General features: G+C 37.8%; 1 protein-coding gene across 2 annotated transcripts in view; it reads right to left on the bottom strand.

Moving 5' to 3' along the window:
• The window catches only part of ATRNL1 (attractin like 1), an 839,881-nt gene that overhangs the window by 140,218 nt on the left and 672,583 nt on the right, over window positions 1–27,080 (bottom strand). The window lies entirely within an intron of this gene.

Consider the following 27,080-nt stretch of genomic DNA (forward strand, 5'->3'; position numbering starts at 1 on the left):
CTTTAAAATACTGTACTATAAAACTTTTAAATGTTTCGGATGGTTTTAGATCACACTGGATAATCTATTGTTTTATGTGGCATAAAGTGTTAGGTAAGTAGATATCATGCTGGGAAAATGCACATAATTTCTGAATGTGAAAATCCATTCTACTGTAGAGTTTTCTTACACAATATAAGGTTATTATTGGGTTGATTTTTAGAATGTAGGTCTTTAAAAGTCCCTAACTGACAAACATGCCAGCTATGTCTTTAAGCCACAGGCTGCTTGTATGTACACGCATCCTCCTGCTGCTGAAGAAACCAGCATCCTGTCAAGTTAAAGTTGCCTTTTGGTTCTATCAGAATATGTACTACTAAGCTCCCTGATAATCTCTCAACACGCCTCTAGCAAAGCAGAGGTAAATAGGTGATGCCGCAGTGGAGTGAAATAGATGGGAAAAATAGTGAGTAGTAAATGTTTGATTTAGAACAGCTAAAACATGAGTGGTATGAAGTTGCAGATTATCTAACCATTGTTTTATGCATTTATGAAAATCACCTTACAGAATTGGAAATGGTGAACAGAAAACGGACCCGTGGAAGTAGATAACTTCAAGATGTAAAGACACTGTTAAAAAAAAAAATGTGTTATCTTGAAACCACTACAAGTTGCTTTCACAGGAGAGTAAAGCATCCAAAAATGACTTTAGATGCCCTCTTCTGGGACTGGTAGAGTTTCCCATAGTCAAGGGACTAGGAAGGACTAAAAGGATTGTAGATAAGACCACCGTGGGTTGTTGGGCTGAATAACAAAGGAACATCCTTTTCCACCATTAGTAGGACGATGGGGAATCTTTGAGTGTGAATGTGTGCCCCCTCAAAAAAAATACCTCCTTGTTTTCCTAAGATGCATACTGCACTGAAATCCATCTTCATCCACCCAACCCACATATAAACATGCAGTTTGCAAATTATTCTTTAGATTTAACCTATACTTTGATAGACTAACCTATAAACTAACCTATGGTTACATTAACCTTCTTTAACATGAACTGAGATATGTTCCCAAGGAGTTGTAGAAAATAAATTCTTTGCATATTAAATAATATTTTCAAGTTGACTCTCCTATAATTTTAGTACGTTTCCCACTGGTGGCATATGTAGGAGGGAGGAAACCACCTCTACTACATAATATCACAATTCACTAAAAAAATTGTGGTTTTCATTTTCGGGTTCCTGTGCCTTTGACGTTTGTAGCATGCATGAATTCAAGTATTTTGCATGTGTTGGGGAGATGTTAGTAAAATGCACAATCAAGACAGGTTAGTTTGAAAGACAGTGCATAAAGTCGGTAAGAGCCATGTAGGGAGTAGTAGGCAAACCTGGATTCAGGTTCTGGACCCCTTTTTAGTTGCTGTGAGTCTTGGACAAGCCATTTAATGTTCTAACTTTCATTCTGTTCTTTCCTGAAGTCATGATAGCAATGGCTCCTATAAGAATTACAAAGATGACTATCCAACATGCCATTTTAGTCATTTCAGGCTGCTACAACAGAATACCATCAACTGAATGGCCTAAACAATTGACATTTATTTCTCACAAAATCTCTGGAGGCTGGAAGTCTTATATCAGGGTGCCAACATGGTCAGACTGTGGGTGAGGACCCTCTTCCTGGTTTGCAGGTGGCCAGTTTCTCCCTGTGTCTTCGAACAGCCCAGAAAGCTCACCTCTCCCCTATCTCTTAAGGACACTCCACCCTCATGACCTAATTACCTCCCAAAGGCCCCACCTTCAAATATCATCACAAACGGGGATTAGGGCTCCAACATATGAATGGATGAGGGTGGGCACAAATGTTTAGTCCATAGTACATGCTCACCACAGTACCTGGCACGTAGTAAAAACAAACTGAATTTCAGCTATACGAACCTGACACATTCATTTAAAATGCACATCAATTGTTAATTATATAAAAAATGTATTTCCTAGTTCATACACATCTCATTATATTTGTACCTATTGGCAAGGCCACAACCCTAAGTACCAAGGAGATGTCCATAACTAAAGAAAAATACAAGATAAGATGTAAAAGGAATAAGTGAATATGTATATAACAAAGTATACCTGTGTTCTGACTTTACTTTTGGAAGAGTCTATTTATGTGTAAATAATTATGGTTATTATTTCCATAGAAGAGGAAAAATACATGGAAAAAATGGTCTATACAGAAATCTTCTTGGGATTCAATCTGTAGTAAAGATTGTGCTTAATCAAAAAGATATACAAAAAGCCATTCACTTAAAATTTAAAAAAAGAAAAAAAAACCTGTGGCAAAAAGAAATCATGCCAGAGTAAAGCCCCTTCCATATTTCTAAGTGGAAATTATACATAAGGGGAATCTAAAAATAGAATGTAATTTTATTTATTCTTATTAACAGTTTATATAGTGATGTTTTATCTGCAAGATCACAGAAAACCATAAATGTAGTCTGTGTAAAAAATGTAGTCCTTGCTCATATTTCAACAATGGGTTAATTTACTTCTTTCTTTAATAACTGTTGGTAGATTCATGTCATTGCAATATATTGGATCCTTCGGGGGAAAAATGATGCACCATTTAAAAATATTAACATATAAATTTCATTGTAAGAGGATTAGGACCCAAGTAATCCTGCCAAATTAATTTAGGTAAGTATACTAGGTAAATAAATCAGCATCTTTTTACTTCTAGAAAGCACTCCAAGCAATTTCAAGTCATTAAAAATACTTTTAGCTGCAACATTTTGCCTTTTAGTGCAGTCTTAATGGTTACATGACAGCATTTCTACCACTGGCTGTATGGCATTTATGTCCTGAGAGCAGTAGCATTTTAGAGAACTACAACAAAAACTAAAATCAGGAGTAATTTTTGCACAAGTCTTAAAAAAATTGTTAAATCAAAAATGACAAAATAGTTGTAAGCTCTTGTAAATTCTAATTTTATACATTCTTTTTGCCAAACTTTAATGAGAGATGAGCCCTTCCTAAAAAGATGCATAAACAGGTAACAAATTGCAAAGGGGTAAGGAGTCCCTGGATAGCGCTTTAGAAAAGTTTTACCAATTTTCTGATTTGTTGATTTATCAACTAGTCTTATAGGCTTGTGACTTAGTTTCTCTTAAGTCTACCAATGTCTCATATAGATGAATGTCATTATTTTCATCTCTGTTTAGATTAAAAGCCAAGTCCCACAAGGCAAGAGATAGTCAATTATTTTCATTTTATACTGCTATTATGAAATACTGCTTTTTTAAAAACGTACTTCTGGAGAATGAGAATTGTTCACCAACTATTTTAAAATGAATTTCAGGTGTATGAATGCCAGAGAGAAAATAATGTAATCTCAAAATATAACTTCATATGAATTGTTTTTATAATGATTTTGTATTTTTTTCCACTGTTTTCTCTAACAATCATGATTAATTCTTTTTTTTCTTCCTGTGCCTACTATTATAAACTTTTGACAATTAGTATATTTTTTCAAGGAAAAGTATGATGAATTTATAGATTCTATAGGATAAGGATGAGAGGCTTCTCTTTCCTGGACAGAATTAGACTTTTAGTTTCATTTCATAAGCCTGAGAGGAATGGCTTCTATCACTTCCATGTTGAATGGTGACTCCCCTAAAATAGCGACAAAATTGGCTTTTTTAAAGCCTGTTCATAAGACAAAGTTGAGTTCACTGCTTACCACCACAAGAGAGACCACTTCCTTAACACACTTTTAGAAACCTCCCAGAACAGGGAGAGCAAGGTGGGGTATTTAAGAGGTTTCCTTAGGGTGGAATTGAAGGTGGAAGTTCTGGTTTCAGGCAGGTCCTCCAGGGGAGGTTTGACTGGGGTTGCCTAAGGATTACTATATAATAATTTAGAATTGGTGGACACACAGGGTAAGGGTTCAAAGTGAATCTTGGAGATTAAGCAATCATCTGATGCTATTTATTGAAAGTTGAGTAGTTTAATATTCCTTTAAATGGATTTTCAAAAAGTTCCTGAAAGGAACAAGAATATTATTTGCCAATTTTATCTTTCTGGGCAAGAGCTTCTTGGAATGGCAAAGTCATGTCTTCAGAATAAAGCCATATTAATGAAGGCAACTGAAAAGTGGTCACATTGATGTAAACTCAGAGCTATGTGGGTAGAGGTCATCTTGGTTCTTAACTAATATAGTCCAAGAAGAAGACCCTCCATCCACAAATTAAATAATTTAAGAGTTTAGAAAGTGAACAATGGTTAACCACATAATTTGCATTTCAAATATAATAATATTCCAATACTCTTATTGCAAATAAAGGGCAGAATGATTTATTAAACACAATTGGAAGCATAATAATTCACTGAAATTTCAGAACCTTCTGCATCCAAGTTTTATTCTCTCTTTCTCTTACTGGCCTTTATTCTTGTTCTCCCTCATTTGTTCTCTCCATGGCAAAGCACCCTACCTCATCTTAAGGTTTTCTAAGTTGCCATAAAGACTGTAGTCCCTAAAGGATATGTATTTCCTCAAGGTCAAAACAGGCAATCATTTAAAGTCAGACAAGAATTAACTAGACTACCATTACCAGAAGTCTGAGCCATTAACTAATGGAAAACTCAGAGCATTAAAACAAGAGAGAAAGGGCTTACCCTTCCTTACCAGAAAGAAAGACTAGAGTAAGACTAGATAGATGGGAAATCCTCAGGTTTGGGTGCAGACAATGACCAGAAAGACAAAAAGTCTGCCATCTTGATCAAGAGCTGGAAAATGGGGACGTGAACTGGCCTCTGAGGCAGGTATGGGTCAGCAAAAGGCCTTTCACTTTCATAATTAAAGAAAATTAAAAAGTCATTGTCTTAGTTCAGCTGCTATAACAAAATACCACAGATTAGATGGTTCAAACAACAGACATTTATTTATCACAGCTCTGGAGGTTGGGAAGTCTGAGATCAGCATGCCAGCATAGTTGGGCTCTGGTGAGAACTCTCTTCCTGGCTTCTAGGAGGCTGCCTTCTTGCAATGTCCTACATGGAGGGGTAGAGAGGGCTGGGGCTCTCTGATCTCTGATTTCTTCTTCTACAGGCAATAATCCCACCATGAGGACTTCAACCTCATGACCTCATCTGAACCTAATTAACCCCCAAAGGTCACATCTACTAATACCATCACACAAGGAGTTAGGGCTTCAACACTCGAGAAATACATTCAGTCCTTGAGAGCCATAGTGGGAGTCTTTGGTGTGAGAGGTGAGCAGGGAAGGAACAGAGATAAAGGACAAAGTTGGAAGCTTCTCTTTCCTGGGCAGAATCAGACCTCTGGGGCTAAGGAAACAGAGATGGCAACATTTATCATTATTTTTCTTCTTTGTTTCAAAAATGTCTGTCTCTCCCTTCTCTTTCTCTCTCCACTTTTCCCCCTACCTCCCCCAATTTCCTTCCTTCCTTCACCAGTGAAATTATGAAGAGTATGGCAGGGGAGTCAGACAGTCTTTAATTCTTACTTAGGTCTAAAAGCACATACTTAGCTGCTCAATCTTAGGACAGGGACTTTTCTTCTCTTAGCATCTGAGTCTTTAACAACAGAATAAAAATATCAGTACCTAACCTTATAGGTTACTATAAGGATTAGAGATAAAGCATGTAACCTGGCTGGTACAGTATCTGATCTTAAAAAATGGTACAGTAGGACCTTGCCTAATGCAATCAGGCATGTCTGCTATAGTTCGAATGTATGTGTCCCCCTCCAAATTCATATGTTGAAATCCTAACTCCCAAAGTGATATTAAGTTTTAGGAGGTGAGGGGTGGAGCCCTCATGAAGAGGATTAATGACTTTATAAAAGAGACCCCAGAGATCTCTTTTGCCCCTTCTGCCATGTGAGTAAATGACTGTCTATGAACCAGGAAGTGGGCCCTCGCCACAGGTGGAATCAACCTGTGCCTTGATCTTGGACTCACCAGATATCAAAACTATAAGAAATAAATTTCTGTTGTTGATAAGCCGCTCAGTCTGTGGTATTCTGTTATAGCTGCTCAAATGGACCAAGACAGTGTTCAAAAAACTGAGCTGTGTACAATATGAGGTCGTGTTGTTACAAGATTTAAATGACTGACTGATTAAGTGACAGAGATGAGCTTGTGCAACAGGCCATCTGGGAATTCAGTGTCTATTAGATCCAAACTCCTCCTACTCTGGGCTGAAGTTTGGTGCCACCTAGTGGTAATAGCGCTAGCTAAAAAAATTGATGGGGACATTGGGACTTCCAAGATAGCAGCAGTGATTCCAGAAAGCTCCTGGTTAGTTGATACACATCTTATTGGCCTGATGCAGAGAGACTGGATTGGCAGAATACTGAGGACCTACTCCCCACCTCCCTGCTTCCTGAGATAGGATTATCCTAAATTTTCCCTGTCTAGCATCATCTTAGATTCCGTGTTCCCACTCTCCTTCCTGGGGAACTTTGAGTAAAGGGATCAGATAGAGGACAATAGTCACTTGCCAATCATTTGATGTTTGAATTCAAGTTATTCTAATTCATATTATTGCTAGATGCATTATAGCAGGATTACTGCTTTACAAGTGATATCAATTGTATTGATATTAAATTCAACAAATATGTATTAATCACATGTTTTGTGCAAAGCAAACAGATAGGTAGCATGAATGTAAAGACGGATAAGACAGAATCTCTGACTTAAAGAAAGCTTAATATCCAGTGGGTAGAGAGATATTTAAATAAAATTGAAGCCAGGTAAGTACAGGCATACCTCAGGGATATTGTGGGTTTATTTCCAGATCATCATACTAAAGTGAATATGGCAAAAAAAAAAAAAAAAAGTGAATATCATACTAAAGTGAATCAAATAAATTTTTTCCAGCACATATAAAGTTATGTTTGTACTATATTGGAACCTATTAAGTATGCAATAGCATTAGATCTATAAAATAAGTTACATATATTAATTAAAAATACTAATTATTACTAAAAAATGCTAACCATCATCTGAGTCTTCAGCAAGTCATAATCTCTTTGCTGGTCGAGGGTCTGGCCTTGATGTAGATGGTATGTCGTGGTTATTGAAGGTTGGGATGTCTGTGGCAATTTCTTAAAATGACTGAAGTTTGCCACATTGATTGGCTCTGTACTTTCAAGAAGGAGTTCTCTGTACTTTGTGATGCTGGTTGATAGCATTTTACCCACAGTATAGAACTTGTTTCAAAATTGGAGTCAATCCTCTCAAACCCTGCAGCTGCTTTATCAACTAAGTTTATGTAATATTCTAAATCTTTTGTTGTCATTTCAACAATCTTCACAGTATCTTCATCAGGGGTAGATTCTATCTCAAGAAACCACTTTCTTTGCTCATCCCTAAGAAGCAACTCCTCATCCATTAAAGTTTTATCATGAGATTGCAGCAATTCAGTCCCATTTTCATGCTCCACTTCTAATTCTAGTTCTCTTTCTATTTCTACTACATCTGCAGTTACTTCCTCCACTGAAGTTTTCAACCCCTTAAAGTCATCCATGACGGTTTGAATCAACTTTTTCTAAACATTTATTAATGTTGATATTTTGACCTCTTCCCATGAATCACAAATGTTCTTAATGGCATCTAGAATGGTGAATCCTTTCCAGAAGGTTCTCAATCGACTTTGCCCAGATTTATCAGAAGAGTTGCTATCTATGGCAGCTATAGCCTTACAAAATGTATTTCTTAAATAATAAAACTTGAAAATCAAAACTATTCCTTTATCCATAGGCTAATACCACTGGATGTTGTGTTAGCAGACATGAAAACAACATTAATCTCATTGTACATCTCCATCAGAGCTCTTGGGTGACCAGGTACACTGTCAATGAACAATAATATATATATATATTTTTTAAGATTTTATTTATTTGAGATAGAGAGCACACATGTGAGAGAACACAAGTGGGGGGGGGTGTGAGGCAGAGAGAGGGGCAGAAGCGACTCCCTGCTGAGCAGGGAGCCCCAAGTGGGGCTCGATCCCAGGACCCTGGGACCATGACCTGAGCCAAAGGCAGATGCTTAACTGACTGAGCCACCCAGGTACCCCAATGAACAATAATATTTTGAAGGAATCTTTTTTCCTGAGCAGTAGGTTTCAACAGTAGGTTTAAAATACTTAGTAAACAAACAAAAAAACAAAACAAAACAAAACAAAAATTCAGTAAACCATGTTGTAAACAGATATGGGCTTTGTTGTTCCATTTATAGAGCCCAGAGTACATTTAGCCTAATTCTTAAGGGCTCTAGGATTTTCAAAATGGTAAATGAGCATTAATCTTAACTTAAAGTCACCAGCTATGTTAGCCCCTAACAAGAAAGTCAACCTGTCTTTTGAAGCTTGAGGCCAGGCATTGACTTCTCCTCTGTGGCATCTTCTTCCAATATAAGGCTATTTCATCTACATAGAAAAGCTGTTGTTTAGTGTAGCCACCTTCATTCATTATCTTAGCTAGATCTTCTGGAAAACTTGCTGCAGCTTCTACATCAGCACTTGGTGCTTCACCTTGCATTATTATGTTACGGAGATAGCTTCTTTCCTTAAGCCACATGAACCAACCTCTGCTAGCTTCCAACTTTTCTTCTACAGCTTCCTTACCTCTCTGAGCCTTCATAAAATTGGAGAGTGTTAGGGCCTTGCTTTCAACTCAACTTTGGCTTAATAGAATGTTGGGGCTGGTTTGATCTTCTATCCAGACCACTAAAACTTCCATAATATCAGCAATAAGGTTGTTTTTCTCATTATATATGTGTTCACTGGAGCAGCACTTTTAATTTCCTACAAGAACTTTTCCTTTTCATTCACAACTTCACTAACTGTTTCACACAAGAGGCCTTGCTTTTGGCCCATCTCTTTTGACAGGCTTTCTTTACTAGGCTTAATCATTTCTTGCTTTTGATTTAAAGTGACAGACATGTAACTCTTCCTTTTACTTGAACACTTAGAGGCCACTGTAGGGTTATTAACTGGCCTGCTTTCAGTATTGTTGTGTCTCAGGGAACAGAGAAGTCCAGGAAGAGGGAGAGAGATGGGGAGCAGCCAGTCGATGGAGCAGTCAGAACACATGTTTATCAAGTTCACCATCTTATCTGCATGCAGTTCAAGGCACCTCAATACAATGATAATGGTAACATCAAATATCATGGATCATAGATGACCATCATATAATGAAAAAGTTTGAAATATTGTGAGAATTATCACAATGTGACAGCGACACAAATGAGCAAATGCTGTTGGAAAAATGGTGCCTGTAGATTTTGATGCCACAAAACTTTACTTTGTAAGAAACGCAGTATCTGCAAAGCACAGGAAAACGAGGTATGCCTGCACTTCATTCCCACCGGGTAAGTCGGGAAACATTTCAGGAAGAGGGTGGCACTGGAACTGAGGTTTTAATTATGAGTAAGTTTTCAACAGTGTGAAACTGGAAGAACATATTCCAGAATGAGTAAAAGCTGGGAGGTGTCAATGTGCTGCTGGTGTTCCATTCCAGAAAATAATCAGATCCTCTTATGGTATTTTAGAGATAACATATGGTCCTACACATCCATATTTTGGTATGATGAGTGAAAACCACATGGCTGGGCTTCTGAGTGAGAGAACACAGTCAGCTGTGTAAGGAAGATGGGCAGCAAAAGGTGGGAGGCAGAGAGATCTCAAGCCAGGAGTCAGACATCCCTTGTGATCAGTGAGAGATGGCAGGAATATCAACGGGGATAACTAAACTGGGAAAGGAGATGGAACGGATTCCAGAAACAAGGTTGGTGATGTGGAGGAAGGCAGAGAATGAGGGGGAGAAGTGGACGATGACCTGGAAAAATTGACTTTATAAATGGAAATATTTGTAGCATTGACTGAAGAGAATTGGCATTTGCTCTTTCTTCTGCCTGCAACAATGTCACCCCAGACTACTCACAAGGCTGGCTCCCTCACGGCCAGGTCTTTGCTTGAGTGCCATCTTAATAGAGCTTTCTGAACTTCCCCATTTTAAGTTGCAACCCATCTTCCTATCCTACAATGAATACTCCAAACCCCACTCTTTTGTTTTATTAATTTATGGTCTATAAGACTTATCACTCTCTAACTGATATTGCATACACACATACACATTCACACTCATTTTTTAATGTGTCTTCTGCTAGAATGTAAGTTTCATGATGCAGGGACGTTTTGCTTGTTTTGTTCACTCTACTGTCCTCAGTGTCAGACTAGCAACTGGCAAGGCACATAGTGGCCAAGTGTGTCTGCATCCCCACCACCCCCACCTCCTGCCCCCATGAGCCTCCTGGAGCCTATAAAGAGCCACACTTGCCTGATGAGTATTCCAAGTGTACAATTAAATAGAAATAAAAACACCATACAGGTCAAAAGAGAGATCACAGAAGAAAGGGAAAAGTGTTACATTTTTGTGAGAATAAATGAATGAATGAACAAATTTCTCAGGAATGATACAAACAAATAAAAGCTTGTTCCTGCTAATAACAGGAAACTAAAAGTCAATATTGAAATATGACTAAAAGAATAAAATGTCAGTTTTTATTATTCTTACGTAATGCTTCATTCCAAACATCATTTATTTCAATTTTCTTTCAATGTGCTATGTTTTTGGATTAGCTATAAGATTGAGCATATATAGAAGCTAATCCACTTATCTATATTATGAAAATGAAGGAAATAGGCATAATTTTGACCACTGATAATTTTTTCCTATGAAATAAGAACAAAGTTGTGTATCTAATTAACATTCTTGTTATTAAATGTATGATTTCAAAATAAATCAATAGATTTGGTTCATGTTATCAGCAAATTGTACATAGAAGTTTCAACCCTTGTGAAAAAAAACAAGTTTATTTTGTTGTACTTTTCCAGAAATACCCTTTGAAGGACAACTGGCAAACCTGTTTAAGACTCACCTTCCTCTCTATGATAATGGTCAGAAGATTTTGCCAAGATCACTGATAATAGCTAAAACCTGGAATTATATAAATTCTCAGCTTTCAACTTGGATAAGGTTGATTTAACAAGCATTTATTGAGTTCCTACCTCAATGTGTCAGATACTTTGTTAAGAGCAGAGAATTAAAAGATGTAAAAAGTGTGGTCCCTCCCCCACAGACTTCAGTCTAACAGGTAAGAAAGACATGTCAAGTTAAAAATATAATGTGAGCAATTCAGTCCTTTCTGAACAATTCAGTCCTAAAGCCGTTAGGTGGGGCAGAGAATGGGAAGTGCCCATACCAGGGGGAAAAGGGAAGTCACAGTGTGCTAGAACAGGCTGTCAGAGTCCCAGTGGTGAGGAGGCACCTGTGAAGGAGGGCAGATGTGGAGTGGGAACTTGAGTGTGGTGAGGCAGCTATCCACAAGTCAGCATGGCCTGAGCTGTCCCAAGCAGAGTGATGCAGGCATCTCCACGGAGAGACAGCCTAGCATGCGGTGTCAGTACCCCAGAAGGGAGGGGAGGGGAGGGTATGGCCAAGCATGGGGATTTAGGTGCTGAGTGGGTTGAGAAGTGTATGCATGGGGGGGTGGGCAGGGAGGGAGGTCATGGACTTGGAGTCCTGGTACACAGACAGAGTGAGGAGGGAATCCAGATTTAAGAGTGGTCAGAATACAATGAGAGCCTTAGCAGGGTGAAGAAGGCATCCATGCGGGGCACGGACCAGCCCGGCATGGGGTGCTAGGGTCTGATCTGGGGGACAAGGGATTACGCACTGGGGAGGGAACAGCCACTAAGATGGAAAGCTGGTTATATAAAATGGATTGTTATTTTTTAAAAAGTAAATATATTAAGGATAATGGAAGACAAGTTCTTCACCTGGTTAGAGAAAGGAGTTATAAATATGTAAAGAGAATTAAACCCTATGATACTGAATTGGAATTATAGCTATTAGTACAAACTCATGGTTTTCAATATAGAGAGAAAAGAAGATACCTGTAAATGTATATACATGTACATATATTTTCTAGCTCTGTCCACCCAGAGGTCTGGTAGCAGCAACACCTCAACAGCAAGGGCATGTCTAATGCCAGATCTTAACTTCCACATACCATTCTCTACCACAAGGCATGAGGACTTCATGGAGCAATGACTGGGGCAGAGAAAGAATAAGATGAGACCAGAACAGCTTGTGCCAGAAAGCAAGGGAGTCCTCAAAGAATATGGAAACTCATCAGAAGGACACAGAAGCCATCCTGAAGAGTCTCTGGATGCCCAGATCTCAGGCAATTTGAGCATCAACATCATAGTAGTAATGGATTATTATTAAGGAATAAAATAGGAAACTGTGTTACAAAAATAATTAAATAACAAATAGACGGTCTGATGGATAACGTGAAATGTACAGAGTTTCAGAGTACTTTCCATAAAATACTTATTAATTATAAAAAGGAGAAGAATAATGGTATATTGGAGAAGCCCTGGAGATACCACCTTAATAATTAAAGTGAACATCATCAGTAATGGAACAAATTGAAATTGTGCACATCTTGATGGGATGCAATGAGAAGAACACAGGATCCCTTCTGTAATATCGCTGCTAAAGATTACACTACCTGAATGTAATCATGAGGAAACGTGAGAAAATCCCAATTGAGGGACATCTGAAAATCCACTATAAAATAATTCTTCAAAAGTGTCAAGCTCATAAAAGTCAAGGAAAGACTGAGAAACTATTTTAGACTGAGAAAGACCAGACACAACGCATGATTCTAGACTCGATTCTCTTGCAATAATTTTGCTGTACGGGACTGAGACAATTGACGAAACCTGAATGGGTTCAGAGGGCTGGATGGCGCTAATGTGGTGATGGGAGTTCCCCTGACTGACAACTACACTGTAGTTGTGCAGGAAAATGTTCTTATTTTCAGGAAATAGACACTGAAGTATTGGAGGGGTTTCAGGTGGCAACTTACTCTCAAATGGTGCAAGAAAAAAAGTTCTGACATGTAAACTTTATGTGAATTTTTATTGTTCTTTTTTTTTTTTTAAGCATAATATGCCACAGGGCCTGAGTTTTCTTGCACATCCAGGGGAGAGCGAACACTACTACCAAATTCAAGTGGCCCACCTTCTGCCGGACTGCCTCATAAACTGTACGTACTTGCCTAGTTGGTCAACTCTGGCCCTAAGCCAGTATTATAATGAATCTCATTATGATTTTGTCTTGTCTTCCATCAATAAAGCTTTTTTTTCCTAAATATCTTTATTGAGATATAATTCACATACCATAAAATCCACTCTTTTAAAGTGCATGTGCACAGTTCAGTGGTTTTTAGTATATTCAAAGTTGTGCACCCATCATTACAATCTAAATTTAGGACTTTTTTACCATGTCCCTCCCAAAACACATACCCATTAGCAGTCATTCCTCATTTCCACCATTGCTAATTTTATTTTTAAAAATTATTTCACTTTCTACTGGTGCAGGATATAGGGGCACATAGTAGGTAGTGAATAGATATTTGATGAATGAATTTCCAATAACTGATTGATAATACATCTATTTATGATTTGCATCTTTATAGTTATCTCCCATTTGCTATTTTCCATATTTAATTTTAAAAAGTAGTCCTAAAGCATCTTGTACTAAAATAAATTAAGCTTTCAGCTTATTCAAAGTTATTTTATAAAATCAATGGTAGTAGTATTATCTTTATTGTGGTCTAACAGAATATAGATAATGAGCTACTATTATATCAATATGTGTTGGAAAGTGTTGAGGTCACTTTAACATAGATACAAATAATCAGCATACTTGAACTTACAATCTTTGCCAAATTGGCAACCTACCATAAATTTCTATGATGATAGACTAAATAAAATTCTTCAAATGCAGGATAACTTTATTACATGACTGAACTAGAGACAAACATATAAAAGAAGATATTTCCTCCAACATAACCTTATGACAAAAAAGTAATAGAGTACAGATTATACATAACCATAGAATTGTTCTTTTTATAAACTACATTTTATTTTCATTGAAGACTCACCAAGACCTCCTTTTCATGAACAAATCAATGCAGAACCCTTGAAAATGGTCAAATTTTTATTTTGTGGTAATGGTGAAAAAGTGTTTAAGCCTCTACTTTAAAGTATCTCCTTAAAATTTTAGTATTTATATGGATACAACCATTTATGTAATTGCATTCTTCTTATTTGTAAATGTTTGACAGTAATAAATCTTTCAAAGAACTGGATTAATCTGCTACAGAAAATAGATACTATCTCTAGAAAGAATGATTTTCATATAAAGTAAGTTTCTCAAACTGAAAAAAGATACTTCAGTTATATTTTTTGAAGTACTGTTCTGTGTGTGTTTTAGTCTATTTAAACTTCAATTTATCGAGCAGAGGGTATAATAATCTCAACCATCACTTAAAAATCTGTTTTTTAAATGTAGAAAGAAATGCAAAAAATACTGAAGCTAATAAAGAAGAAAACTAAATGAAAACATTACATTATTTTCTTATAGAATTTTCCATATTTCTCCTTTACCAAGGGAATTCCTAGACTATGTATGGATAATCTATTGCTCCACAACTTTTGTTTCCAGTAAAATGCAGCCAATGGAGTGAGAAGGCAGAACACTGATAAATGCCTCAAGCGAAGTAAATTTAGATATATACTGTTACACTTACTGCAGACTGCTTTGGATAAGTAAAATGGCAATATTCTCCATCAAAGATTTAGATGCTACACCTAATTTATGTTGATAGTGTAGTGATTGCAGAATCTAAGAATTCGTTTCAGGGGACAGTGACACAGTGATTGCTGCTATTGTAGAACCCAGATTATGGATGAATGGTATATCTAATTCTAACAACATTAAAAGAAAGTGAGCACTGTTCTCTAGACTCTAAAGTGTACAATAGAAAGGTGGACATTGTTCAGCTGAAAATGCTATGAAGAGAATAATGGCTAACTTCAACCAGATGAAGAGGAAGGACACTTGCAAACAGGCAGAGGTCCCAATAATGATAAAGTTTCATTTGCATCACCTCTGATTACACATTTTGATTGTATACGAAATGATTGGGCACATTATCAAAACAAAATGAGATCATCTGTGAAGCAGGATGTTTGCTAGAATCCTTGGGATCAATCAGAATGGAAATTGTGGTTTGTACATGCGATACGCCTAAACAGAGCAAAGTCACTCTGAGGATCGGGCCAGAGAACAAAGAGAAGTTTGGCGATCAAGACAAGCCTGAGCTTTCCTGCTATTAGAATGGGTAACAGGTATCAGAAACTCTATAACCATTTAAGTTTGTTTCAGGCATGAAAGAAATGAAAGAAATTACATGTCATGTGCCCAATATCTGAGGGGTGAATTTTTTATTTTCAGTAAAATTACATTATTTTGGTCAGTTGATTCTGACTTAAGTCAAAAGCGAACACTGTCCTGTTAAGGGAATTGGAAAAGAATGTGAAAATCTAGCAAGGGTAAATATCAGAGGTTGAAATGAACACTAAACTAGGGAATAAAATCTGGGAGGGGGTGGAAAGTTGGGGTGAAATACGTAAAGCCAAGAAAGCTGGTGAAGAAAGAGCCAAGTTGGTTGGGCTAAGGATGGCCCTGGGGATGCTCTGGAATAGGTCTAAAAATTCATCTGTACAAAGAATGCCAGGTATCTTAATCTATTGTTTTAACTATAACTAATAAGTAAATTATGTATTATTAGTACTGTATGCATACGTATAATGAAGAAATTCAAGGGAATGATTATCAAAAAAGTCAGGAGAGTGGCTACCTCCTGGGAGAACACGTGGGAGCTTCTTATTTCTTAACCTGGATGGTAGATACATAGGTGTTTGTTTATCCAGGTGTTTTCTCTAAACTTACATATGTTTTAAACACTCTCCTGTATAAATGATATCTTTCACAAATGAAATGAGAAAAAAGCACATGGAAGATGATGATGAGTGTTATAGAGAAAATTAAAGCAGGGAGGGGAGGTGACTAGGAGTGTGTGGGCTTAAAGAAAGGGAAAATACAGTTTTAAGTAGGCAGACTTGGGAAGGCCTCACTGAAAAGGTGACAACTGAGCAAAATCTGAAGCAGGTGAAGGAGTGTGCTGTGTGGATCTTTGGGGGTGGGGAAGGATTTCCAGGAAGAGGCAACAGGAAGTGTAAAGGCACTCAGACAGGAACATGTCACACTGTAGTTTCCCTAAAATTACCATGGTTACTAGTAATTACCTAACAGATTCTTAGCTTTCACTGATGTCTTTGACTCCTTTGGGTTGCTTCATATAAATCATGCTGAGACTGTGTTCTGTTGGGGGATGGCCAGAGTAAGAGAAAATGTGTCCATTTGAAAACCCCTGAACATTCCTTCCTTTAATACTAATGAAGTTTCTACATGATGCCTGAAATATATATGAGGTGAGAAACAGAGTAAAGAAAATAGGTGTCTTTTAATTTTTTTCCACTTTAAGCTTATTAAAATAACATAGAAGATAGGAGAAAGAGACTATAGCTAGAAAAGTAAATGAAATATTACCTTAAGCACAGAACTTCAAAATACATATCCAGGTTAGGTCTCTCTGAAGCAACATATTCAGTTAAAAAAAGTCAAGTTACAAGTTTTTACAGCTAAATGAGGCAGAATATTTCATTTTCCCTCCCTCTTTCCACCCTGGCGCCAATTTGAAATAACGTATCTCTGGCTGAATATACGTTTAATTGAGCTATTGTTTTGCCACTGTTTAAGAACAGATAGTTAACAAGACTGTCTTACACTACATTTTAAGCAAGGTCTGCTTCTTCTATATCTGTTGTGTAATTAATGCCTCTAACCTCTCTTCTGTATTACCCCTCCATCATTGCTGATTTAAAAAATAACCTCCTGGTTGTGTATTTATTTTGGATATTCTTTTCCAGATTTTAATACTCAACTGTGCTGCAGTGTTTAAATTGTTCAACCATAATAGCAGATTTGCATTTGTTTTGACTTTTACTTCAAGGTAAATTTTTTCCCCAGTCCTAGACATTTTGCCCTGGTGCACTAGGCAGGAGGTCCTGACTAAAGTAAATGGCTGAGACCGACAAGAGGACTGACAGGAAAATAGAGAGTAGGGCAAATAACTTTAAAAAATAGGAAAAAGAAAAAAAGACAAGGGCATTTTTCACAGTTAAATCATTAGTTTTTCCGGCATACTTGTTCTATTTTTGGAATAACCTTGACCTTAACCTCCTTAGCTCTTCCAGGCCACAACCCCCACCCCTGGGCGCGTTCAAGTACCCTTGCTGGGTGCTGTGGGAGCAGCTCCGGAGCGCTGTGACCACCAGCGAGCGCGCTATAATTTGTGCTGGGTACACCCATTTTTAATGTGTCAGGACAGGTAGTGACTCAGGCTTTTTCATTCTTCATTTTTCTTGACAGCAGATTTAATATTTTCAGGTATTTAGAGCACCAAACTCTCAAGTTTTATTTTCTTGTTACCTGAGAACTAAATTTTTGACTTTGCTGTCAGAGAAAACAAATTTCCCTATTTCTACCCCTTCTCATTAACATGGAATCAGGAGTTTACATTTGGTTAACAAAGAACAAAGAGCACAATCAGAAGCTTAATGGGGCATAAAACCTGCAGGGATTTCAACAATAAAACCTGTTAACCACAGGAAGCTTTCTGCTCAAGGTGAATTTGCTGAAACTTTTGACTGAAGTTCTGTTAAGTCAAGAGCTGGTCAGGTACAGTGGAAAAACAACCAAAACCAAATGATGTTCCTCATAGGACCCTTTATATTACAACACGTGAAAAGGAGATGCTGATAACACAACATCATCAAAAATCACCAGCCCAGATTGATTTCACAATATATTAGTTCCACAAATCAAAGAACTTTGAAGATCATAGTGCTCCTGATGTGCTTAGAAGTGTAGGTGCAAGTTGTTTTTGACAAGTTATTATTGGCAATAGGAAAATTGCCCCAAAGGCAGCCCTTTGCCAGAGGAGGAAAGACTCTGGCAGCCCTGGGTCAAGGTGGCTTATAGATCAGGAAGAGCTAGTTCCTGGTTGGTTTTACTGCTTCTCATTAAGATATTGCCAGACACAGAAAGTCTCCTATCACTTTCCGGAGACTGGTTTTCTCCCCAGTAGACACTGGTACCATCTTGAGGGGTACAGTTTTCATTCTTGTAATTAGTTGTGGGCAATACTAATTGCTTTTCTAATTACCTGCTTGAGAATGCCAATTATCTCCTTGCCCCCACATAAGCAGATGCAATTGGCTAATTAGACCTTCAAGTAGGCAACTAGAAATATAATTAGCCATTTGAGAGAACAATTAGTTGTACCATCAATTTTGCACCCATAAAGGAAAGAAGCTTTGGTTTAATTTGTAATTATAGTGTGAAATGAAAACTGAACAGAACTTGAGACTTTATAAAGGAATATGAATGTTTACAGAAGGAGGAAATCTGAAACATACTATTCAGGTAGGGAAAGATGTGCCTCTTTTTAGAAGACATCACTGAAATAGTCTCCCAGTTTAAGAAACAATTCTATAGGAAAGTTCGGAGTTGATTTTGACAGCTAGATTAGGTATTACACCTAAAGTCAAAGGAAGATACGTTCCTCAAAATTCAGTATCAACTCAGAAGATGAGCTTACTCCATAGAACTACTAAGAAACATAATTACTATAAATAAATCTAGTAAGTAATCCTGTTTTTGATGGGGTATGGTGTATCTCATATCTCCCAAGGGAAAATGTTACATACCTGTATTAGTTTCCTGAGGTGGCTGTAACAAATTACCCAAATTTGATGGCTTAACACAACAGAAATTTATTCTCTCACAGTTATGGAGACCGGAGTCCAAAATCAGTTTTCCTGGGCTGAAATCAAGGTGTGGGCAAGGCTAGGGACATTATGGGCGAATACACTCCTTGCCTCTTTCAGCTTCTGACATCCCTCAGTTTGTGTCTGCCTTTCTCCAATTTCTGCCTTTAGGGTCTCATTGCTTTTTCCTCTTCTGGTGTCAAATCTCCCTTTTCTTTCCTTCTTTTCTATTCAGACACTGGCGATCACATTCAGAGCCCACAAGGATAACCCTGGATAATCTCCCCTCCCAAGATCCTTAACCTAATCACGTGTGAAAGGCTCTTTTCCCAAATAAAATCACATTCACAGGTTTCTGGGATTAGGATGCAAATATTTGGAGGTGGTGGGGAATGGCTTTAGCCTACAATACCCCTATAAAACAGGTGATTGGAGCACATGTTCATCACGAACTTCAAGAAACAACATTCCAGTTTATAACTAGTATGAGATATAATTTCTAAATATAATATCCCTAGTACATGGATTGCTATGAAGATAAGACAAAAACCTAACAAGTGTTTTGGTGAAAGAAGGGGCTTCCCTAAAACAAAAAGAAGGGTATTGTTAAATAGGCATCAAATGATAAAATAGACATATATTTTCTAAGAGCCAAGTAAGTAAAGAATAACATTCTTGGAATTAGCTGCATCATGTGAAAATAATTAAAGCTATAAGCATCAGTCTTAATAGCCTGAATGGGTAAAGCTCACTATATACTGATGCTGTAAATCTCTACTCTCAAGAGCTTAGAAAGTACAATGAATTCATAGTCTTAGATATCATTATTTTCTTAAAGAATGACCTTCAATTACAAACAAGGTACAAGACTACTGAATACAAAGACACTTTCAAAATCACTAGCAGCTTACACATTGACTTTGCCATTGATTGATATGTTAAAGTAACAAATTCTAGGCTGGGTAACCATGGCAGATCATGTTTTAAATATCAATTCATAGAATCAGTTAAAAAACCCTTGATATTTTCAACTTGAACAAGTAATTAATTATGAACAAAAACAAAGATTATTACTTAACCACAGTAAGTAGCAGACATATTAATCCAATGAATTAAAAACAATGTTTCACTGTTTCTGACCTCACCTTGGCAAAATTCCCATTTCCAGGTAAACATAACGTTCAGATTTCTGAAGATACTGCCATCAGTGCATCTGTCAGTTTAAAGGTTTAACATTTAAGAAACACAGTTTGAAAAGAAACAGGGGATTAGGATGCAGACAGTAGGTCAGATGAATAAACTGTCACCATAGCAACTTAATATTAGCATGGTCAACCATAAGAGAGCTGAAGGAGACTCAGGGATCTATAAGAACTGTAATGAGATGAATAGTGTCTCTCCAAAATTCATGTCCACCAAGAACCTCAGAATGTGACCTTATTTGGGAAGAGGGTCTTTGCAGGTGCAATTAGTTAAAATGAGTTCATATTGGATTAGGATGGGCTCTAAATCCAATGAACAGTGTCCTTAAAGGCCATATGAAGACACACAGGAAAGAAAGAAATTCATGTGATGGCAAAGGCAGAGATGGGATTGATAAAGCTACAAATCAAGAAATGGTGAGGATTATTGGAAACCACCAGAAGCTAGGAGAGAAGCAGGGAAGGATCCTTCTCTAGAGCCTTGACAGTGAGCCCGGTCCTGCCAGCACCTTAATTTTGGACTTCTGGCTTCCAGAACTGTGATAAAGAGAGGTTAAATTTCTTTTGTTTTAAACCATCCAGTCTATGGTAATTTGTTAATGGCAGCCCTAGGAAACCGATACAGATTTTGGCACCAGGAAGTGAAGTGCTTCTGTAACATACACCTAAAAATCTGCAAATGATTTTGGTACCGGGTAATGGGTAGAAGTTGGAAGAATTTTGAGGCACTTGATAGAAAGAGACTAGATTTCCTTGAAAAGACTGTTGGTAGAAAGATGGATACTAAAAGTGATTCCCATGAGAGCTCAGAAAGAACTGAAGGGAGCTGTAGAGGAAACTTCTATTGCCTTAGAGAATAACATATATTGTCATTAACAGAATGTTGCTACATGTCCATAATAGCCAAACTGTGGAAGGAGCCAAGATGTCCTTCAACAGATGAATGGATAAAGAAGATGTGGTTCATATATACAATGGAATATTAACTCAGCCATCAGAAAGGATGAATACCTACCATTTCCATTGACATGGATAGAACTGGAGGGGATTATGCTAAGTGAAATAAGTCAAGCAGAGAAAGATAATTATCGTATGGTTTCACTCATATGTGGAACATAAGGAATCATGCGGGGGACCCTAGGGGAAGGGAGGGAAAACTGAATGGGAAGAAATCAGAGAGGGAGACAAACCATGAGAGACTCTGGACTCTGGGAAACAAACTGAGGGTTACAGAAGGGAGGGGGGTGGGGGATGGGGTAACAGGGTGATGGGTATTAAGGAGGGCACTTGTTGTGTTGAGCACTGGGTGTTATACACAACTAATGAATCATTGAACACTACATCAAAAACTAATGATGTACTATATGTTGGCTAACTGAACATAATAAAAAAAATCTTAACGTTAAAGGTGTTTCTAGTGAGGTCTCAGATGAAAATAGGGAAAATAAAAAAAATGGAAGAAAGGCAAAGTGTAGAAATTATGCCTGTTTTCTTCATGCTGCTTATAGTAAAGAGTGAGAAGAAAGAGATAAATTAGGGCAAAAACTGTGATAAACAAAAAGGAACCAGAACTATGCAGAAAGCACAAATGTTACAGCTAGACCACATTTTGTTGAAGAAATTAGATATCTGACTTGTGGAGCCAATCAACCAACCTCAGCAGAAGCCAGCAGAGATGGGATTGATGGGGTAATCTAAGAAAGATGTGTGGAGACCCTCTTGTGTGAGGGGGTGAATTCCTTATATTGTACATGAGACCAACAAGATTTTTGAGAAATTTGTACCAACAGAAACACTGCCACAGCTTGGATGGAAATGTACTGAGGTGGGAGGAAATGAAGAATGACTCTGAGGGCAGAGCCACAGATGCAGAAGCCAGAAGGGGCCACCATGGATCCCAATGATAGAGCAGTGAGCCAGTGATTATTCTCAGGCCTTAAAATCTAATAGAACTTGCTTTTCTGGGTTTTAGATTTGTTTGGACCAATGATCCATTTATTCTTTCCATTTTCTTCCTTTCAGAATGGGAATATCTATCTTATCCCTGTCCCACCATTGTATTCTGGAATTAGATAACTTGTTTTCCAGTTTCACAAATCCACAGATAGAGAGGAATTTTGCTCTAAGATAGATCATGCCCACCTATACCTGATTTACATGCTGAGATTTGAAACTTTTCAAGTTGATATTTAGATGAGAACTTGGATTTAAAGTTAATGCTGGAATGAGTTAAGACTTTTGGGGATGTTGAGATGGGGTGAATGTATTTTTCACACAGGATGATGTGAATTTCAGGGGACCATAGGGTAATTGTACTGGGTTGAATAGTGTCCCACCAAATTCATGTCCTCCCAAAAGCTCAGAATGTGACCTTTCTTGGAAAGAGGGTCTTTACAGATATAATTAGTTAAGAGGAGATATACTGGATTAAGATGTGGGCCTTATTAAATCCAGTGACTGTGAGGAGAAGCAAGATGGCAGAGCAGTAGGAGACCTAAATTTCGTCTGGTCCCAGGAATTCAGCTAGATCAATCAAACCATTCAGAACACCTACAAACTCAACAGGAGATCAAAAAAAAAAAAAAAAAAAAAAAGAATAGCAACTCTGAACAGAAAAGCGACCACTTTCTGGAAGGTAGGACGTGTGGAGAAGTGAATCTGAGGCGATATTTGGGAAGATAGACCTGGGGGGAGGGAGCCTCCATCAGCGGCTACCGGCAAGTAAAGCCTGCTCCACTGAGGGACATCACTCCAGTGGCTAAGCAGGGGGTGGAACCCTCACTGGAACAGTGTCATCTCAGGACCCTAGGGGTCATATAAAGACTGGGGGTGCCTGAGGGTGGCAAAGCTCCCAGGTATTGGAGAGGGAAAGCCAGCTGCAAAGACAGAGCCGAGGAGTGGGTTCTCAGTTCGGGGTTGCCATAAACCATGATCCGCAGCATGGTCGGGCCACTGCTCTTCCAGCAGGAACCCAACAAGTGGCAGATCGGGGAGATTCCCCTTTCTCCCCCAGGAGGAATGGCGTGGGAGCCCGCCACAGGAATCTGCTGGGTTTGGAGACTCCAAACGGGGACATGTGCCAGAGATGGAAAAGCTCAGTCACAGCCTGGGTGAGCACGAAGTGCAGCTGAAAACCAGGGAGACAGGAATGAGTGACGGCTTTTCTCTGGGGGCTCACTGAGGAATCGGTCTCCAAGTTCTCGGCTCCTCCAGGACCAGAGATTGGGAGGCCGCCATTTTCACTTTCGTCCTCCAAAGCTGTACGAAAAGCTTTCAGGGAACAAAAGCTACTGAGAGCAAACCCAAGCAGATTACTTAGCCTGGCCCCCGGCAAGGGTAGTGCAATTCCACCTCAGGCAAAGACATTTGAGAATCACTGCAACAGACCCCTCCCTCAGAAGATCAGCAAGAACATCCAGCCAAGACCAAGTTTACCGATCAATGAGAAAGGCAAAACCCCAGTGCTAGGGAAATACAGCACATAGAATTCATGGCTTTTTCCCCATGATTCTTTAGTCTTTCAAAGTTAATTTTTTAAATTTTCTTTATTTTTTTTCTATCTTTTTAGTTGAATATTTCTTCTTTCCTTTTTCAACCAACATCTTATCAATTCCTTTTTTAAAATCTTTTTTAGGGGTGCCTGGGTGGCTCAGTTGGTTAAGCATCTGCCTTCAGCTCAGGTCATAATCCCAGGATCCTGGGATCGAGCCTGGTATCTAGCTCCCTGCTCAGCAGGAAGCTGGCTTCTCCCTCTCCCACTCCCCCTGCTTGTGTTCCCTCACTCGCTCTGTCTCTCTCTGTCAAATAAATAAATAAAAATATTTAAAATCTTTTTTTATTTTCATTTTTACAGTCATATTCTATCCCTTCATTGTATTTAACCTTATTTTGTGTGTGTGTGTATATATATATATATTTTTTTCTTTCGTTAAAAATTTGGGATACAGTTTCTTCTAACTGACCAAAATATACCCTAAATCTAGTGTATGACTTTGTCCTAGTCTCCCACCTGATCACCTTCTCTCTTTTTTTAAATTTATTTTTATTTTTTTTTCATTCTTTTTCAACCAACTTCTTATCAATTCCTTTTTTAAAATCTTTTTTAATTTTCATCCAACTTCTTATCAATTCCTTTTTTAAAATCTTTTTTGATTTTCATCTGTACAGTCATATTCCATCCCTTCATTGTATTTACCCTTATATATATAAGTTTTTCTTTCTTTAAAATTTTGGGAGGCATTTCTTCTAACAGACCAAAATACAACCCAAATCTAGTGTGTGGCTCTGTTCTATTCACCAGCCTGATCATATTCTTTTTTTTTTTTTTTCCTTTCTTTTCCCTCCATTTTCAGGTCTCTTCTGATTTGTTTAGTGTATATTTTTCTAGGGTTGTTGTGACCCTTTTAGCATTTTGTTCTCTCATTCATCTATTCTCCTCTGGACAAAATGACAAGACAGAAAAACTCACCTCAAAAAAATAAAGAACAAGAGGCAGTACCAACTGCCAGGGACCTAATCAATACAGACATCAGTAAGATGTCAGAACTAGAGTTCAGAATGACGATTATAAAGATACTAGCTGGGCTTGAAAAAAGCATAGAAGATACTAGAGAATCCCTTTCTGGAGAAATAAAAGAATTAAAATCTAACCAAGTCAAAATCAAAAAGTCTATTAATGAGGGGCAATCAAAAATGGAGGCGCTAACTGCTAGGATAAATGAGACAGAAGACAGAATTAGTGATATAGAAGACCAAATGATGGAGAATAAAGAAGCTGAGAAAAAGAGAGATAAACAACTACTGGATCTAGATGGCAGAATTCAAGAGATAAGTGATACCATAAAATGAAACAATATTAGAATAATTGGGATCCTAGAAGAAGAAGAAAGAGAGAGGGGGCAGAAGGTATATTGGAGCAAATTATAGCAGAGAACTTCCCTAATTTGGGGAAGGAAACAGGCATCAAAATCCAGGAGGCAATGGAGAACAACCCTCAAAATCAATAAAATTAGGTCAACACCCCGACATCTAATAGTAAAACTCACAAGTCTCAGAGACAAACAGAAAATCCTAAAAGCAGCTTAGGACAAGAAGTATGTAACCTACAATGGTAGAAACATTAGATGGCAGCAGACCTATCCACAGAGACCTGGCAGGCCAGAAAGGACTGGAATGATATATTCAGAGCACTAAACAAGAAAAACATGCAGCCAAGAATGCTATATCCAGCTAGGCTGTCATTGAAAATAGAAGGAGAGATAAAAAGCTTCCAGGACAAACAAAAACTAAAAGAATTTGCTAACACGAAAACAGCCCTACAAGAAATCTTGAAAGGGGTCCTCTAAGCAAAGAGAGAGCCTAAAAGCAACATAGACAAGGAAGGAACACAGACAATATACAGTAACAGTCACCTTACAGGCAATACAATGGCACTAAATTCATGCCTTTAAATAGTTACCCTGAATGTAAATGGGCTAAATGCCCCAATCAAAAGACACAGGGTATCAGACTAGATAAAAAAAACAAGTCAATTCAATATGCTGTCTGCAAGAGACTCATTTTAGATGCAAAGACACCTCCAGATTTAAAGTGAGAGGGTGGAAAACCATTTACCATGCTAATGGACGTTAAAAGAAAGCTGGGGTGGGAATCCTTATATCAGACAAATTAGATTATAAACCAAAGACTATAATAAGAGATGAGGAGGGATACTATATCCTACTTAAAGGGTCTATCCAACAAGAAGATCTAACAATTGTAAATATCTATGTCCCTAACATGGGAGCAGCCAATTCTATAAGCCAATTAATAACAAAAGCAAAGAAACACACCGACAACGATACAATAATAGTAGGGGACTTTAAAACCCCCCTCACTGAAATGGACAGATCATCTAAGCAAAAGATCAACAAGGAAATAAAGGCTTTAAATGACACACTGGACCAGATGGACTTCACAGATATATTCAGAACATTCCATCCCAAAGCAACAGAATACACATTCTTCTCTAGTGTCCATGGAACATTCTCCAGAAGAGATCACATCCTGGGTCACAAATCAGGCCTTAACTGGTACCAAAAGATTGGGATCATTCCCGGCATATTTTCGGACCACAATACTTTGAAACTAGAACTCAATCACAAGAGGAAAGTTGGAAAGAACTCGAATACATGGAGGCTAAAGAGCATCCTACTAAAGAATGAATGGGTCAATCAGGAAATTAAAGAAGAATTTAAGAAATTCATGGAAACAAACAAAAATGAAAACACAACTGTTTAAAATCTTTCAGACGCAGCAAAGGAGGTCCTAAGAGGAAAGTATATAGCAATACAAGCCTTTCTCAAGAAACAAGAAAGGTCTCAAATACACAACCTAACCCAACAACTAAAGGAGCTGGAGAAAGAACAGCAAATAAAGCCTAAACCCAGCAGGAGAAGAGAAATAATAAAGATCAGAGCAGAAATCAATGAAATAGAAACCAAAAGAACAGTAGAACAGATCAATGAAACTAGGAGCTGGTTCTTTCAAAGAATTAACAAGATTGATAAACCCCTGGCCAGACTTATCAGAAAGAAAAGAGAAAGGACCCAGATAAATAAAATCATGAATGAAAGAGGAGAGATCACAACCAACACCAAAGAAATACAATTATAAGAACATATTATGAGCAACTATATGCCAGCAAATCAGACAATCTGGAAGAAATGGATGCATTCCTAGAGACATATAAACTACCAAAACTGAACCAGGAAGAAATAGAAAACCTGAACAGACCCATAACCAGCAAGGAAATTGAAGCAGTAATCAAAAAATCTCCCAACAAGCAAGAGCCCAGGGCCAGATGGTTTCCCAGGGGAATTCTACCAAACATTTAAAGAAGAATTAATACCTATTCGTCTGAAACTGTTCCAAAAAATAGAAATGGAAAGAAAACGTCCAAACTCATTTTACGAGGCCAACATTACCTTGATCCCAAAACCAGACAAAGACCCTATCAAAAAGGAGAACTACAGGCCAATATCCCTCATAAACATGGATGCAAAAATTCTCACCAAAATCCTAGCCA

This window comes from Halichoerus grypus, chromosome 7 (assembly GCF_964656455.1).
Source record: "Halichoerus grypus chromosome 7, mHalGry1.hap1.1, whole genome shotgun sequence".
Lineage (NCBI taxonomy): Eukaryota > Metazoa > Chordata > Mammalia > Carnivora > Phocidae > Halichoerus > Halichoerus grypus.